The sequence below is a fragment of the Drosophila subobscura genome, chromosome J (assembly GCF_008121235.1).
Source record: "Drosophila subobscura isolate 14011-0131.10 chromosome J, UCBerk_Dsub_1.0, whole genome shotgun sequence".
In the NCBI taxonomy this organism is placed as follows: Eukaryota; Metazoa; Arthropoda; class Insecta; order Diptera; family Drosophilidae; genus Drosophila; species Drosophila subobscura.
In genome coordinates this window covers 1-19,248 of record NC_048532.1, presented here as the reverse complement: position 1 = coordinate 19,248, position 19,248 = coordinate 1, and the positions used below count along the sequence as shown (strand labels likewise).

Here is a 19,248-nt window from a genome sequence, read left to right as displayed (position 1 = left end):
GGATTGTGAACTGAAACTGTTCACATGAACTTGGAATTCCCAGTAAGTGTGAGTCATTAACTCGCATTGATTACGTCCCTGCCCTTTGTACACACCGCCCGTCGCTACTACCGATTGAATTATTTAGTGAGGTCTCCGGACGTGATCACTGTGACGCCTTGCGTGTTACGGTTGTTTCGCAAAAGTTGACCGAACTTGATTATTTAGAGGAAGTAAAAGTCGTAACAAGGTTTCCGTAGGTGAACCTGCGGAAGGATCATTATTGTATGTTTCTACCGTTAACAAAAATATATTGCCAATTTACCAAACAATGTTTTTATAAAATCATAATTGTAAAATAAATATATTCAGTTGTAAATCTTATATGTATTTTTTAATGATGTTGTCAATATACTCATATAGTAGTAGCTAATATACATATGACTTGGTTATATGTGTATAGCATTTAATATTAAAATTACATATTGATGATATATTACAATATATTGATTTATAAAATCTGTGTGCATATGGCCCATAATATGCACGCGTTGCGCATATGTATTGTCCATCAGAGCTATGGGCATACATTGGTTAATGCAACAACCTAAAAAGTACAATGTTGTACCTGTGTTCAGGTTAATTCTTTTTATATAAATTGATATTTATCAAACATTGTCAAATTACATATTATTTATATTCATAAATATGGTAAGATATCGTTTATATAAAACTAAGACATTTCGCAACATTCTTTTAGGATAAAAAAAATACAATTTTATTGAAGGAATTGATATATGCCAGTAAAATGGTGTATTTTTAATTTCTTTCAATAAAAACATATCTGACAAATGTAATAACAAACAAATTTTAATCACTCTAAGCGGTGGATCACTCGGCTCATGGGTCGATGAAGAACGCAGCAAACTGTGCGTCATCGTGTGAACTGCAGGACACATGAACATCGACATTTTGAACGCATATCGCAGTCCATGCTGTTATGTACTTTAATTAATTTTATAGTGCTGCTTGGACTACATATGGTTGAGGGTTGTAAGACTATGCTAAATAAGTTGTTTGAAAATTTTACGAAATTTTCAAGCATATTGTATATTATTGGATATATGTACACTTATGTACAAATATATTCATAATATTGATATTAAATGGAAATGCATTATCTCTCATTGTTGTATATATTTGTGTGAGAATAACGAAGAAAATATATTTTTTTTTTCCTTCTTGGATCAAAAAATACTGAGGAATGTCTAGCATAAAAAAAAATTATTTTTTTTTTTTCATCTAGAATTGCCTCTTATTAACGGTTTGAAAGGAATGTTGTTGTAAAAAAAATAAATATGAAATATTCTTCGTGGTGTTTGTTATAAAATACGGACATTTTAATGATTTCATTATGAGAACGTGCTATATATAATAATATTGTATTAGTATCATTATAATTTTTTAATATATGTATATACAACCTCAACTCATATGGGACTACCCCTGAATTTAAGCATATTAATTAGGGGAGGAAAAGAAACTAACCAGGATTTTCTTAGTAGCGGCGAGCGAAAAGAAATCAGTTCAGCACTAAGTCACTTTGTCTATATGGCAAATGTGAGATGCAGTGTATGGAGCGTCAATATTCTAGTATGAGAAATTAACGATTTAAGTCCTTCTTAAATGAGGCCATTTACCCATAGAGGGTGCCAGGCCCGTATAACGTTAATGATTATTAGATGATGTTTCCAAAGAGTCGTGTTGCTTGATAGTGCAGCACTAAGTGGGTGGTAAACTCCATCTAAAACTAAATATAACCATGAGACCGATAGTAAACAAGTACCGTGAGGGAAAGTTGAAAAGAACTCTGAATAGAGAGTTAAACAGTACGTGAAACTGCTTAGAGGTTAAGCCCGATGAACCTGAATATCCGTTATGGAAAATTCATCATTAAAGTTGTAATATTTTAACAATATTATAATAATAGTGTGCATTTTTTCCATATAAGACATTGTAATCTATTAGCATATACCAAATTTATCATAAAATATGGCTTATAGTTTATTCAAATTATTATGCTTGCATTTTAACATAGAATAAATGTCATTAATTTGATAAAGTGTTGATAAATTAAAATTAATACAGTGCGTTAATTTTCCGAAATTATATAATGGCATAATTATCATCGATATTTGTGTTTATTATAAGCATTTGTATGATTAACAATGCGAAAGATTCAGGATACCTTCGGGACCCGTCTTGAAACACGGACCAAGGAGTCTAACATATGTGCAAGTTATTGGGAGATAAACCTAATAGCGTAATTAACTTGACTAATAATGGGATTAGTTTTTTAACTATTTATAGATAATTAACACAATCCCGGGGCGTTCTATATAGTTATGTATAATAATATTTATATTATTTATGCCTCTAACTGGAACGTACCTTGAGCATATATGCTGTGACCCGAAAGATGGTGAACTATACTTGATCAGGTTGAAGTCAGGGGAAACCCTGATGGAAGACCGAAACAGTTCTGACGTGCAAATCGATTGTCAGAATTGAGTATAGGGGGGCGAAAGACCAATCGAACCATCTAGTAGCTGGTTCCTTCCGAAGTTTCCCTCAGGATAGCTGGTGCATTTTAATGTTATATAAAATAATCTTATCTGGTAAAGCGAATGATTAGAGGCCTTAGGGTCGAAACGATCTTAACCTATTCTCAAACTTTAAATGGGTAAGAACCTTAACTTTCTTGATATGAAGTTTAAGGTTATGATATAATGTGCCCAGTGGGCCACTTTTTTGGTAAGCAGAACTGGCGCTGTGGGATGAACCAAACGTAATGTTACGGTGCCCAAATTAACAACTCATGCAGAAACCATGAAAGGCGTTGGTTGCTTAAAACAGCAGGACGGTGATCATGGAAGTCGAAATCCGCTAAGGAGTGTGTAACAACTCACCTGCCGAAGCAACTAGCCCTTAAAATGGATGGCGCTTAAGTTGTATATACCTATACATTACCGCTAAAGTAGATGATTTATATTACTTGTGATATAAATTTTGAAACTTTAGTGAGTAGGAAGGTACAATGGTAAGCGTAGAAGTGTTTGGCGTAAGCCTGCATGGAGCTGCCATTGGCACAGATCTTGGTGGTAGTAGCAAATAATCGAATGAGACCTTGGAGGACTGAAGTGGAGAAGGGTTTCGTGTGAACAGTGGTTGATCACGAGTTAGTCGGTCCTAAGTTCAAGGCGAAAGCCGAAAATTTTCAAGTAAAAAATCAGTAAGCATATATTGTCAAATCTTTAATGATTTTTTGAAACACTTGAATAATTTTGAACGAAAGGGAATACGGTTCCAATTCCGTAACCTGTTGAGTATCCGTTTGTTATTAAATATGGGCCTCGTGCTCATCCTGGCAACAGGAACGACCATAAAGAAGCCGTCGAGAGATATCGGAAGAGTTTTCTTTTCTGTTTTATAGCCGTACTACCATGGAAGTCTTTCTTTCGCAGAGAGATATGGTAGATGGGCTAGAAGAGCATGACATATACTGTTGTGTCGATATTTTCTCCTCGGACCTTGAAAATTTATGGTGGGGACACGCAAACTTCTCAACAGGCCGTACCAATATCCGCAGCTGGTCTCCAAGGTGAAGAGTCTCTAGTCGATAGAATAATGTAGGTAAGGGAAGTCGGCAAATTAGATCCGTAACTTCGGGATAAGGATTGGCTCTGAAGATTGAGATAGTCGGGCTTGATTGGGAAACAATAACATGGTTTATGTGCTCGTTCTGGGTAAATAGAGTTTCTATCATTTATGGTAGTTACTTGTTCCCCGGATAGTTTAGTTACGTAGCCAATTGTGGAACTTTCTTGCTAAAATTTTTAAGAATACTAATTGGGTAAAACCAATTAGTTCTTATTAATTATAACGATTATCAATTAACAATCAATTCAGAACTGGCACGGACTTGGGGAATCCGACTGTCTAATTAAAACAAAAGCATTGTGATGGCCCTAGCGGGTGTTGACACAATGTGATTTCTGCCCAGTGCTCTGAATGTCAAAGTGAAGAAATTCAAGTAAGCGCGGGTCAACGGCGGGAGTAACTATGACTCTCTTAAGGTAGCCAAATGCCTCGTCATCTAATTAGTGACGCGCATGAATGGATTAACGAGATTCCTACTGTCCCTATCTACTATCTAGCGAAACCACAGCCAAGGGAACGGGCTTGGAATAATTAGCGGGGAAAGAAGACCCTTTTGAGCTTGACTCTAATCTGGCAGTGTAAGGAGACATAAGAGGTGTAGAATAAGTGGGAGATATCAGATTTCGGTTTGGTATCGACAATGAAATACCACTACTCTTATTGTTTCCTTACTTACTTGATTAAATGGAACGTGTATCATTTCCTAGCCATTATACGGATATATTTATTATATCTTATGGTATTGGGTTTTGATGCAAGCTTCTTGATCAAAGTATCACGAGTTTGTTATATAAATCAAAAACAAATTCTTTAATGAGAAGATGCATTTATGTGTTTTCAATTTGAAAATTTGGTATAACTCCAATTACTCAGGTATGATCCAATTCAAGGACATTGCCAGGTAGGGAGTTTGACTGGGGCGGTACATCTCTCAAATAATAACGGAGGTGTCCCAAGGCCAGCTCAGTGCGGACAGAAACCACACATAGAGCAAAAGGGCAAATGCTGACTTGATCTCGGTGTTCAGTACACACAGGGACAGCAAAAGCTCGGCCTATCGATCCTTTTGGTTTAAAGAGTTTTTAACAAGAGGTGTCAGAAAAGTTACCATAGGGATAACTGGCTTGTGGCGGCCAAGCGTTCATAGCGACGTCGCTTTTTGATCCTTCGATGTCGGCTCTTCCTATCATTGTGAAGCAAAATTCACCAAGCGTTGGATTGTTCACCCATGCAAGGGAACGTGAGCTGGGTTTAGACCGTCGTGAGACAGGTTAGTTTTACCCTACTAATGACAAAACGTTGTTGCGACAGCATTCCTGCGTAGTACGAGAGGAACCGCAGGTACGGACCAATGGCACAATACTTGTTCGAGCGAACAGTGGTATGACGCTACGTCCGTTGGATTATGCCTGAACGCCTCTAAGGTCGTATCCGTGCTGGACTGCAATGATAAATAAGGGGCAATTTGCATTGTATGGCTTCTAAACCATTAAAAGTTTGTAATTTATTTTACAAACGACAATGGATGTGATGCCAATGTAATTTGTAACATAGTAAATCGGGAGGATCATTGATCACCTGGTGCCGCGCTAGTTACATATAAAAACATTATTTTAATACAATGACAAAGCCTAGAATCAATTGTAAACGACTTTTGTAACAGGCAAGGTGTTGTAAGTGGTTGAGCAGCTGCCATACTGCGATCCACTGAAGCTTATCCTTTGCTTGATGATTCGATATACAGAATGTATTCTTTATATATATATAACAAGTATTTTAATATATTTATATAAATATATAATTATACCTATATATATATATACAGGGATATATTCTAAAAAATTTTTTCAACATGGATTGTATTATGACTTAATACTACTTCCATTTGAAAAAAAAAATTACACTCATATGCATGCAGAACACTTTAAAATCATATGATTGAAAATGTTTGGTAAAAAAATTAAATAGCATATATGTTAGTATGAATATACGTACATATTTAAAGCTATAAAGAAATTGTTTCTATAAGAAACAAATGATGTACTTATAATATAGTTATGAAAGTATGTTTCATTTATACTTAGAAAAATTCAGATAACACACAATAAAGAGGATCTTATATGATATAAGTGGCAATAACTTAGAAAGTTCATATCAAATACTTTAAAATACGGGATAAAGAGACTTTGCATATACATATATGCATAAAAACGAATTGAACACTATGATACAAATACAAGTCAAAAGTTGATAAACATTTAAAAACACAATAAATGAACATATGTTTCATATATAGTTGGAAAATATAAAAAAAAATTCAGATAACACACAATAAAGAGGATCTTATATGATATAAGTGGCAATAACTTAGAAAGTTCATATCAAATACTTTAAAATTCGGGATAAAGAGACTTTTTGCATATATATATATGCATAAATACGAATTGAACACTATGATACAAATACAAGTCAAAAGTTGATAAACATTTAAAAACACAATAAATGAACATATGTTTCATATATAGTTGGAAAATATAAGAAAAATTCAGATAACACACAATAAAGAGGATCTTATATGATATAAGTGGCAATAACTTAGAAAGTTCATATCAAATACTTTAAAATTCGGGATAAAGAGACTTTTTGCATATATATATATGCATAAATACGAATTGAACACTATGATACAAATACAAGTCAAAAAGTTGATAAACATTTAAAAACACAATAAATGAACATATGTTTCATATATAGTTGGAAAACATAAGAAAAATTGAAATACAACACAATAAAGAGGATCTGATATGATATAAATGGAAATAATTTGGAAAGTTCATATCAAATACTATAAAATACGGGATAAAGCGACTTTGCATATGCATAGTTGAAAATCGTTATACATAAAGTCTTCAGTATGAAATGATTATGTAGCAAGGATTTTTTATAAAGCAATAATATGATATGATATTCTATGTTCTTTTTCATATAAAATAGGTATGATATAAATACAAATTTATAATGTTTATGATGGTTGATTGATATGGATATGGGCATGTTTCCCATATACATGTATAAAATATCTTCAGCATGATTTGATTATGAAGAAACGATAATGTACGATATGATATACTGTACTGTATGGCTTTTCATACGAAATAGGCATTGTATTGATATAAATACAAATTTATAATGGTTGATTGATATGGATATGGGAATTTTTCCCATATACATGTATAAAATATCTTCAGCATGATTTGATTATGAAGAAACGATAATGTACGATATGATATACTGTACTGTATGGCTTTTCATACGAAATAGGCATTGTATTGATATAAATACAAATTTATAATGGTTGATTGATATGGATATGGGAATTTTTCCCATATACATGTATAATATAACTTCAGCATGATTTTATTATGAAGAAACGATAATGTACGATATGATATACTGTACTGTATGGCTTTTCATATGAAATAGGCATTGTATTGATATAAATACAAATTTATAATGGTTCATTGATATGGATATGGGAATATTTCCCATATACATGTATAAAATATCTTCAGCATGATTTGATTATGAAGAAACGATAATGTACGATATGATATACTGTACTGTTTGGCTTTTCATACGAAATAGGCATTGTATTGATATAAATACAAATTTATAATGGTTGATTGATATGGATATGGGAATTTTTCCCATATACATGTATAATATAACTTCAGCATGATTTGATTATGAAGAAACGATAATGTACGATATGAGATTCTGTACTGTTTGGCTTTTCATACGAAATAGGCATTGTATTGATATAAATACAAATTTATAATGGTTGATTGATATGGATATGGGAATTTTTCCCATATACATGTATAATATAACTTCAGCATGATTTGATTATGAAGAAACGATAATGTACGATATGATATACTGTACTGTATGGTGTTTCAGATGAAATAGGCATTGTATTGATATAAATACAAATTTATAATGGTTGATTGATATGGATATGGGAATATTTCCCATGTACATGTATAATATAACTTCAGCATGATTTTATTATGAAGAAACGATAATGTACGATATGATATTCTGTATGATCTTTCATATGTTAGCCGTGACCGTGAGGAAAAACCTGTATAAGCACTGGTGTCCGGCTTGATATATATCATATGATGAAAAATTTAAAATTTGTCTTTACATATAATATGGGGAAAATACCTAGCTGGCAATGTCTGATACTTTATTTGGTTGGATATGTATATAGTTGTTACTATATATGAATAATATTGAAGTGTTGATGTGTTTCTTGTATTAAAATACGAGAACAAATGCCTGTTAAGGGGCACTCCCTATTGTAGGCACCCGATTTGCGGAAGCCGTGGCAAAAAACCTATATAGGGAGTGGTGTCGTGCTTGGTATATATCATATGATGAAAAATTTAAAATTTGTCTTTACATATGATATGGGGAAAATACCTAGCTGGCAATGTCTGATACTTTATTTGGTTGGATATGTATATAGTTGTTACTATATATGAATAATATTGAAGTGTATATGTGTTTCTTGTATTAAAATACGAGAACAAATGCCTGTTAAGGGGCACTCCCTATTGTAGGCACCCGATTTGCGGAAGCCGTGGCAAAAAACCTATATAGGGAGTGGTGTCGTGCTTGGTATATATCATATGATGAAAAATTTAAAATTTGTCTTTACATATGATATGGGGAAAATACCTAGCTGGCAATGTCTGATACTTTATTTACTTTATTTTGTTGGATATGTATATAGTTGTTACTATATATGAATAATATTGAAGTGTTGATGTGTTTCTTGTATTAAAATACGAGAACAAATGCCTGTTAGGGGCACTCCCTATTGTAGGCACCCGATTTGCGGAAGCCGTGGCAAAAAAACCTCTATAGGGGAGTGGTGTCGTGCTTGGTATATATCATATGATGAAAAATTTAAAATTGATCTTTACATTTGATATGGGGAAAATACCTAGCTGGCAATGTCTGATACTTTATTTGGTTGGATATGTATATAGTTGTTACTATATATGAATAATATTGAAGTGTATATGTGTTTCTTGTATTAAAATACGAGAACAAATGCCTGTTAAGGGGCACTCCCTATTGTAGGCACCCGATTTGCGGAAGCCGTGGCTTGTATTAAAATACGAGAAAAAAAAAACCTATATAGGGAGTGGTGTCGTGTTTGGTATATATCATATGATGAAAAATTTAAAATTTGTCTTTACATATGATATGGGGAAAATACCTAGCTGGCAATGTCTGATACTTTATTTGGTTGGATATGTATATAGTTGTTACTATATATGAATAATATTGAAGTGTTGATGTGTTTCTTGTATTAAAATACGAGAACAAATGCCTGTTAAGGGGCACTCCCTATTGTAGGCACCCGATTTGCGGAAGCCGTGGCAAAAAACCTCTATAGGGAGTGGTGTCGTGCTTGGTATATATCATATGATGAAAAATTTAAAATTTGTCTGTACATATGATATGGGGAAAATACCTAGCTGGCAATGTCTGATACTTTATTTGGTTGGATATGTATATGGTTGTTACTATATATGAATAATATTGAAGTGTATATGTGTTTCTTGTATTAAAATACGAGAACAAATGCCTGTTAAGGGGCACTCTCAATTGTAAGCACCCGATTTGCGGAAGCCGTGGCAGAAAACCTATATATGGTGGACAGTTGATGTCCATTTATATTATGTGCATTATTTTGGTATAGTATTGCATATGATATTATTATACGTTGTCATTATACCCATAGTGGTGTTATTGTGTGATATTTGTTGCTTAAAAGTTCTTTAATATAAATTGCTTAGCTGCGACAAATTGATCTTAAGATAGTATAATGAAACTTGTCAAGATATATAAAGAGTACATTTTCTTTAGTCCATATCAGTTTAGTTTCGAATTATTATCGTGAATATCTGGAAATGGTATCATACGATTTATGATTGTATGAGAACCATTTCACCAATGTACCAGCATATAATCAAAGAGATTTATATGCAAATTCAAATATTGCCAATATATCAAAATCCATTCTACATGAACTCATGTGCTTGGTTTTATTTAATGTATATCACAAAAAACGCATACGATATTGGATAAATTTTAAATTTGTTGTCAAAATACAATGCCAAAACTCAATTTATTTTGGTTTAGGCGAATATACGTGTGATATTATATTAAGTGCAAACAAAAGATATTTTTGAACGAAAAATGGTATATTTTATATGGATATATTTAATATGCTGTTGTAAATATTAAACAAATGAGAAAGTTTTCTCATTAATATATTGTAAAATAAAATTATGTTAAAATATATAAAAAATATAAATATATAGAGAAAATGGCGAATCTGAATGCTATATAAAATGGCCACATTCGTTTAACAAATTCTCATGAACTGTTGGAAAAAACTATGTATTATTGTACTGTTTTTTATTCAAAAGTATATCGAGTTGTCAAATATTTACATATGTGTGCATATGCGCATAAAACGAAAACATTATTCTGGTTGATCCTGCCAGTAGTTATATGCTTGTCTCAAAGATTAAGCCATGCATGTCTAAGTACACACGAATAAAAAAAGTGAAACCGCAAAAGGCTCATTATATCAGTTATGGTTCCTTAGATCGTTAACAGTTACTTGGATAACTGTGGTAATTCTAGAGCTAATACATGCAATTAAAACACGGACCTTATGGGACGTGTGCTTTTTATTAGGCTAAAACCAAGCGATCGCAAGATCGTTACATTGGTTGAACTCTAGATAACATGCAGATCGTATGGTCTTGTACCGACGACAGATCTTTCAAATGTCTGCCCTATCAACTTTTGATGGTAGTATCTAGGACTACCATGGTTGCAACGGGTAACGGGGAATCAGGGTTCGATTCCGGAGAGGGAGCCTGAGAAACGGCTACCACATCTAAGGAAGGCAGCAGGCGCGTAAATTACCCACTCCCAGCTCGGGGAGGTAGTGACGAAAAATAACAATACAGGACTCATATCCGAGGCCCTGTAATTGGAATGAGTACACTTTAAATCCTTTAACAAGGACCAATTGGAGGGCAAGTCTGGTGCCAGCAGCCGCGGTAATTCCAGCTCCAATAGCGTATATTAAAGTTGTTGCGGTTAAAACGTTCGTAGTTGAACTTGTGCTTCATACGGGTAGTGCAACTTACAATTGTGGTTAGTACTATACCTTTATGTATGTAAGCGTATTACCGGTGGAGTTCTTATATATAATTAAGTACTTGTATTTTTTTTTTTTTTTTTCCTATTTAAAAACCTGCATTAGTGCTCTTCATCGAGTGTTATTGTGGGCCGGTACAATTACTTTGAACAAATTAGAGTGCTTAAAGCAGGCTTCAAATGCCTGAATATTCTGTGCATGGGATAATGAAATAAGACCTCTGTTCTGCTTTCATTGGTTTTCAGATCAAGAGGTAATGATTAATAGAAGCAGTTTGGGGGCATTAGTATTACGACGCGAGAGGTGAAATTCTTGGACCGTCGTAAGACTAACTTAAGCGAAAGCATTTGCCAAAGATGTTTTCATTAATCAAGAACGAAAGTTAGAGGTTCGAAGGCGATCAGATACCGCCCTAGTTCTAACCATAAACGATGCCAGCTAGCAATTGGGTGTAGCTACTTTATGGCTCTCTCAGTCGCTTCCCGGGAAACCAAAGCTTTTGGGCTCCGGGGGAAGTATGGTTGCAAAGCTGAAACTTAAAGGAATTGACGGAAGGGCACCACCAGGAGTGGAGCCTGCGGCTTAATTTGACTCAACACGGGAAAACTTACCAGGTCCGAACATAAGTGTGTAAGACAGATTGATAGCTCTTTCTCGAATCTATGGGTGGTGGTGCATGGCCGTTCTTAGTTCGTGGAGTGATTTGTCTGGTTAATTCCGATAACGAACGAGACTCAAATATATTAAATAGATATCTTCAGGATTATGGTGTTGAAGCTTATATAGCCTTCATTCATGGTGGCAGTAAAATGTTTATTGTGTTTGAATGTGTTTATATAAGTGGAGCCGTACCTGTTGGTTTGTCCCATTATAAGGACACTAGCTTCTTAAATGGACAAATTGCGTCTAGCAATAATGAGATTGAGCAATAACAGGTCTGTGATGCCCTTAGATGTCCTGGGCTGCACGCGCGCTACAATGAAAGTATCAACGTGTATTTCCTAGACCGAGAGGTCCGGGTAAACCGCTGAACCACTTTCATGCTTGGGATTGTGAACTGAAACTGTTCACATGAACTTGGAATTCCCAGTAAGTGTGAGTCATTAACTCGCATTGATTACGTCCCTGCCCTTTGTACACACCGCCCGTCGCTACTACCGATTGAATTATTTAGTGAGGTCTCCGGACGTGATCACTGTGACGCCTTGCGTGTTACGGTTGTTTCGCAAAAGTTGACCGAACTTGATTATTTAGAGGAAGTAAAAGTCGTAACAAGGTTTCCGTAGGTGAACCTGCGGAAGGATCATTATTGTATGTTTCTACCGTTAACAAAAATATATTGCCAATTTACCAAACAATGTTTTTATAAAATCATAATTGTAAAATAAATATATTCAGTTGTAAATCTTATATGTATTTTTTAATGATGTTGTCAATATACTCATATAGTAGTAGCTAATATACATATGACTTGGTTATATGTGTATAGCATTTAATATTAAAATTACATATTGATGATATATTACAATATATTGATTTATAAAATCTGTGTGCATATGGCCCATAATATGCACGCGTTGCGCATATGTATTGTCCATCAGAGCTATGGGCATACATTGGTTAATGCAACAACCTAAAAAGTACAATGTTGTACCTGTGTTCAGGTTAATTCTTTTATATAAATTGATATTTATCAAACATTGTCAAATTACATATTATTTATATTCATAAATATGGTAAGATATCGTTTATATAAAACTAAGACATTTCGCAACATTCTTTTAGGATAAAAATACAATTTTATTGAAGGAATTGATATATGCCAGTAAAATGGTGTATTTTTAATTTCTTTCAATAAAAACATATCTGACAAATGTAATAACAAACAAATTTTAATCACTCTAAGCGGTGGATCACTCGGCTCATGGGTCGATGAAGAACGCAGCAAACTGTGCGTCATCGTGTGAACTGCAGGACACATGAACATCGACATTTTGAACGCATATCGCAGTCCAATGCTGTTATGTACTTTAATTAATTTTATAGTGCTGCTTGGACTACATATGGTTGAGGGTTGTAAGACTATGCTAAATAAGTTGTTTGAAAATTTTACGAAATTTTCAAGCATATTGTATATTATATGGATATATGTACACTTATGTACAAATATATTCATAATATTGATATTAAATGGAAATGCATTATCTCTCATTGTTGTATATATTTGTGTGAGAATAACGAAGAAAATATATTTTTTTTTTTTCCTTCTTGGATCAAAAAATACTGAGGAATGTCTAGCATAAAAAAAATTATTTTTTTTTTTTCATCTAGAATTGCCTCTTATTAACGGTTTGAAAGGAATGTTGTTGTAAAAAAATAAATATGAAATATTCTTCGTGGTGTTTGTTATAAAATACGGACATTTTAATGATTTCATTATGAGAACGTGCTATATATAATAATATTGTATTAGTATCATTATAATTTTTAATATATGTATATACAACCTCAACTCATATGGGGACTACCCCTGAATTTAAGCATATTAATTAGGGGAGGAAAAGAAACTAACCAGGATTTTCTTAGTAGCGGCGAGCGAAAAGAAATCAGTTCAGCACTAAGTCACTTTGTCTATATGGCAAATGTGAGATGCAGTGTATGGAGCGTCAATATTCTAGTATGAGAAATTAACGATTTAAGTCCTTCTTAAATGAGGCCATTTACCCATAGAGGGTGCCAGGCCCGTATAACGTTAATGATTATTAGATGATGTTTCCAAAGAGTCGTGTTGCTTGATAGTGCAGCACTAAGTGGGTGGTAAACTCCATCTAAAACTAAATATAACCATGAGACCGATAGTAAACAAGTACCGTGAGGGAAAGTTGAAAAGAACTCTGAATAGAGAGTTAAACAGTACGTGAAACTGCTTAGAGGTTAAGCCCGATGAACCTGAATATCCGTTATGGAAAATTCATCATTAAAGTTGTAATATTTTAACAATATTATAATAATAGTGTGCATTTTTTCCATATAAGGACATTGTAATCTATTAGCATATACCAAATTTATCATAAAATATGGCTTATAGTTTATTCAAATTATTATGCTTGCATTTTAACATAGAATAAATGTCATTAATTTGATAAAGTGTTGATAAATTAAAATTAATACAGTGCGTTAATTTTCCGAAATTATATAATGGCATAATTATCATCGATATTTGTGTTTATTATAAGCATTTGTATGATTAACAATGCGAAAGATTCAGGATACCTTCGGGACCCGTCTTGAAACACGGACCAAGGAGTCTAACATATGTGCAAGTTATTGGGAGATAAACCTAATAGCGTAATTAACTTGACTAATAATGGGATTAGTTTTTTAACTATTTATAGATAATTAACACAATCCCGGGGCGTTCTATATAGTTATGTATAATAATATTTATATTATTTATGCCTCTAACTGGAACGTACCTTGAGCATATATGCTGTGACCCGAAAGATGGTGAACTATACTTGATCAGGTTGAAGTCAGGGGAAACCCTGATGGAAGACCGAAACAGTTCTGACGTGCAAATCGATTGTCAGAATTGAGTATAGGGGCGAAAGACCAATCGAACCATCTAGTAGCTGGTTCCTTCCGAAGTTTCCCTCAGGATAGCTGGTGCATTTTAATGTTATATAAAATAATCTTATCTGGTAAAGCGAATGATTAGAGGCCTTAGGGTCGAAACGATCTTAACCTATTCTCAAACTTTAAATGGGTAAGAACCTTAACTTTCTTGATATGAAGTTTAAGGTTATGATATAATGTGCCCAGTGGGCCACTTTTGGTAAGCAGAACTGGCGCTGTGGGATGAACCAAACGTAATGTTACGGTGCCCAAATTAACAACTCATGCAGAAACCATGAAAGGCGTTGGTTGCTTAAAACAGCAGGACGGTGATCATGGAAGTCGAAATCCGCTAAGGAGTGTGTAACAACTCACCTGCCGAAGCAACTAGCCCTTAAAATGGATGGCGCTTAAGTTGTATACCTATACATTACCGCTAAAGTAGATGATTTATATTACTTGTGATATAAATTTTGAAACTTTAGTGAGTAGGAAGGTACAATGGTAAGCGTAGAAGTGTTTGGCGTAAGCCTGCATGGAGCTGCCATTGGCACAGATCTTGGTGGTAGTAGCAAATAATCGAATGAGACCTTGGAGGACTGAAGTGGAGAAGGGTTTCGTGTGAACAGTGGTTGATCACGAGTTAGTCGGTCCTAAGTTCAAGGCGAAAGCCGAAAATTTTCAAGTAAAAAATCAGTAAGCATATATTGTCAAATCTTTAATGATTTTTTTGAAACACTTGAATAATTTTGAACGAAAGGGAATACGGTTCCAATTCCGTAACCTGTTGAGTATCCGTTTGTTATTAAATATGGGCCTCGTGCTCATCCTGGCAACAGGAACGACCATAAAGAAGCCGTCGAGAGATATCGGAAGAGTTTTCTTTTCTGTTTTATAGCCGTACTACCATGGAAGTCTTTCGCAGAGAGATATGGTAGATGGGCTAGAAGAGCATGACATATACTGTTGTGTCGATATTTTCTCCTCGGACCTTGAAAATTTATGGTGGGGACACGCAAACTTCTCAACAGGCCGTACCAATATCCGCAGCTGGTCTCCAAGGTGAAGAGTCTCTAGTCGATAGAATAATGTAGGTAAGGGAAGTCGGCAAATTAGATCCGTAACTTCGGGATAAGGATTGGCTCTGAAGATTGAGATAGTCGGGCTTGATTGGGAAACAATAACATGGTTTATGTGCTCGTTCTGGGTAAATAGAGTTTCTATCATTTATGGTAGTTACTTGTTCCCCGGATAGTTTAGTTACGTAGCCAATTGTGGAACTTTCTTGCTAAAATTTTTAAGAATACTAATTGGGTAAAACCAATTAGTTCTTATTAATTATAACGATTATCAATTAACAATCAATTCAGAACTGGCACGGACTTGGGGAATCCGACTGTCTAATTAAAACAAAGCATTGTGATGGCCCTAGCGGGTGTTGACACAATGTGATTTCTGCCCAGTGCTCTGAATGTCAAAGTGAAGAAATTCAAGTAAGCGCGGGTCAACGGCGGGAGTAACTATGACTCTCTTAAGGTAGCCAAATGCCTCGTCATCTAATTAGTGACGCGCATGAATGGATTAACGAGATTCCTACTGTCCCTATCTACTATCTAGCGAAACCACAGCCAAGGGAACGGGCTTGGAATAATTAGCGGGGAAAGAAGACCCTTTTGAGCTTGACTCTAATCTGGCAGTGTAAGGAGACATAAGAGGTGTAGAATAAGTGGGAGATATCAGATTTCGGTTTGGTATCGACAATGAAATACCACTACTCTTATTGTTTCCTTACTTACTTGATTAAATGGAACGTGTATCATTTCCTAGCCATTATACGGATATATTTATTATATCTTATGGTATTGGGTTTTGATGCAAGCTTCTTGATCAAAGTATCACGAGTTTGTTATATAATCGCAAACAAATTCTTTAATGAGAAGATGCATTTATGTGTTTTCAATTTGAAAATTTGGTATAACTCCAATTACTCAGGTATGATCCAATTCAAGGACATTGCCAGGTAGGGAGTTTGACTGGGGCGGTACATCTCTCAAATAATAACGGAGGTGTCCCAAGGCCAGCTCAGTGCGGACAGAAACCACACATAGAGCAAAAGGGCAAATGCTGACTTGATCTCGGTGTTCAGTACACACAGGGACAGCAAAAGCTCGGCCTATCGATCCTTTTGGTTTAAAGAGTTTTTAACAAGAGGTGTCAGAAAAGTTACCATAGGGATAACTGGCTTGTGGCGGCCAAGCGTTCATAGCGACGTCGCTTTTGATCCTTCGATGTCGGCTCTTCCTATCATTGTGAAGCAAAATTCACCAAGCGTTGGATTGTTCACCCATGCAAGGGAACGTGAGCTGGGTTTAGACCGTCGTGAGACAGGTTAGTTTTACCCTACTAATGACAAAACGTTGTTGCGACAGCATTCCTGCGTAGTACGAGAGGAACCGCAGGTACGGACCAATGGCACAATACTTGTTCGAGCGAACAGTGGTATGACGCTACGTCCGTTGGATTATGCCTGAACGCCTCTAAGGTCGTATCCGTGCTGGACTGCAATGATAAATAAGGGGCAATTTGCATTGTATGGCTTCTAAACCATTAAAAGTTTGTAATTTATTTTACAAACGACAATGGATGTGATGCCAATGTAATTTGTAACATAGTAAATCGGGAGGATCATTGATCACCTGGTGCCGCGCTAGTTACATATAAAAACATTATTTAATACAATGACAAAGCCTAGAATCAATTGTAAACGACTTTTGTAACAGGCAAGGTGTTGTAAGTGGTTGAGCAGCTGCCATACTGCGATCCACTGAAGCTTATCCTTTGCTTGATGATTCGATATACAGAATGTATTCTTTATATATATATAACAAGTATTTTAATATATTTATATAAATATATAATTATACCTATATATATATATACAGGGATATATTCTAAAAATTTTTCAACATGGATTGTATTATGACTTAATACTACTTCCATTTGAGAAAAAATTACACTCATATGCATGCAGAACACTTTAAAATCATATGATTGAAAATGTTTGGTAAAAAATTAAATAGCATATATGTTAGTATGAATATACGTACATATTTAAAGCTATAAAGAAATTGTTTCTATAAGAAACAAATGATGTACTTATAATATAGTTATGAAAGTATGTTTCATTTATACTTAGAAAAATTCAGATAACACACAATAAAGAGGATCTTATATGATATAAGTGGCAATAACTTAGAAAGTTCATATCAAATACTTTTAAAATACGGGATAAAGAGACTTTGCATATACATATATGCATAAAAACGAATTGAACACTATGATACAAATACAAGTCAAAAGTTGATAAACATTTAAAAACACAATAAATGAACATATGTTTTCATATATAGTTGGAAAATATAAGAAAAATTCAGATAACACACAATAAAGAGGATCTTATATGATATAAGTGGCAATAACTTAGAAAGTTCATATCAAATACTTTAAAATTCGGGATAAAGAGACTTTGCATATATATATATGCATAAGTACGAATTGAACACTATGATACAAATACAAGTCAAAAGTTGATAAACATTTAAAAACACAATAAATGAACATATGTTTCATATATAGTTGGAAAATATAAGAAAAATTCAGATAACACACAATAAAGAGGATCTTATATGATATAAGTGGCAATAACTTAGAAAGTTCATATCAAATACTTTAAAATTCGGGATAAAGAGACTTTGCATATATATATATGCATAAATACGAATTGAACACTATGATACAAATACAAGTCAAAAGTTGATAAACATTTAAAAACACAATAAATGAACATATGTTTCATATATAGTTGGAAAACATAAGAAAAATTGAAATACAACACAATAAAGAGGATCTGATATGATATAAATGGAAATAATTTGGAAAGTTCATATCAAATACTATAAAATACGGGATAAAGCGACTTTGCATATGCATAGTTGAAAATCGTTATACATAAAGTCTTCAGTATGAAATGATTATGTAGCAAGGATTTTTTATAAAGCAATAATATGATATGATATTCTATGTTCTTTTTCATATAAAATAGGTATGATATAAATACAAATTTATAATGTTTATGATGGTTGATTGATATGGATATGGGCATGTTTCCCATATACATGTATAAAATATCTTCAGCATGATTTGATTATGAAGAAACGATAATGTACGATATGATATACTGTACTGTATGGCTTTTCATACGAAATAGGCATTGTATTGATATAAATACAAATTTATAATGGTTGATTGATATGGATATGGGAATTTTTCCCATATACATGTATAAAAAATATCTTCAGCATGATTTGATTATGAAGAAACGATAATGTACGATATGATATACTGTACTGTATGGCTTTTCATACGAAATAGGCATTGTATTGATATAAATACAAATTTATAATGGTTGATTGATATGGATATGGGAATTTTTCCCATATACATGTATAATATAACTTCAGCATGATTTTATTATGAAGAAACGATAATGTACGATATGATATACTGTACTGTATGGCTTTTCATATGAAATAGGCATTGTATTGATATAAATACAAATTTATAATGGTTCATTGATATGGATATGGGAATATTTCCCATATACATGTATAAAATAT

General features: G+C 33.8%; 4 non-coding genes and 1 pseudogene across 4 annotated transcripts; all 5 read left to right on the top strand.

Annotated features, from left to right (window-relative positions):
- The first annotated feature begins 854 nt into the window (after positions 1-854).
- On the top strand, positions 855-1,033 carry LOC117895892. The gene has a single exon (XR_004648967.1). It is a non-coding gene; the product is annotated as a 5.8S ribosomal RNA (ribosomal RNA).
- Positions 1,034-1,459: 426 nt separating this feature from the next.
- LOC117895917 lies at positions 1,460-5,436 on the top strand. The gene has a single exon (XR_004648990.1). It is a non-coding gene; the product is annotated as a large subunit ribosomal RNA (ribosomal RNA).
- A 4,833-nt stretch (positions 5,437-10,269) lies between these two features.
- On the top strand, positions 10,270-12,266 carry LOC117895914. The gene has a single exon (XR_004648987.1). It is a non-coding gene; the product is annotated as a small subunit ribosomal RNA (ribosomal RNA).
- A 588-nt stretch (positions 12,267-12,854) lies between these two features.
- LOC117895903 lies at positions 12,855-13,034 on the top strand (annotated as a pseudogene).
- A 426-nt stretch (positions 13,035-13,460) lies between these two features.
- Positions 13,461-17,426, top strand: LOC117895916. The gene has a single exon (XR_004648989.1). It is a non-coding gene; the product is annotated as a large subunit ribosomal RNA (ribosomal RNA).
- Positions 17,427-19,248: the final 1,822 nt, after the last annotated feature.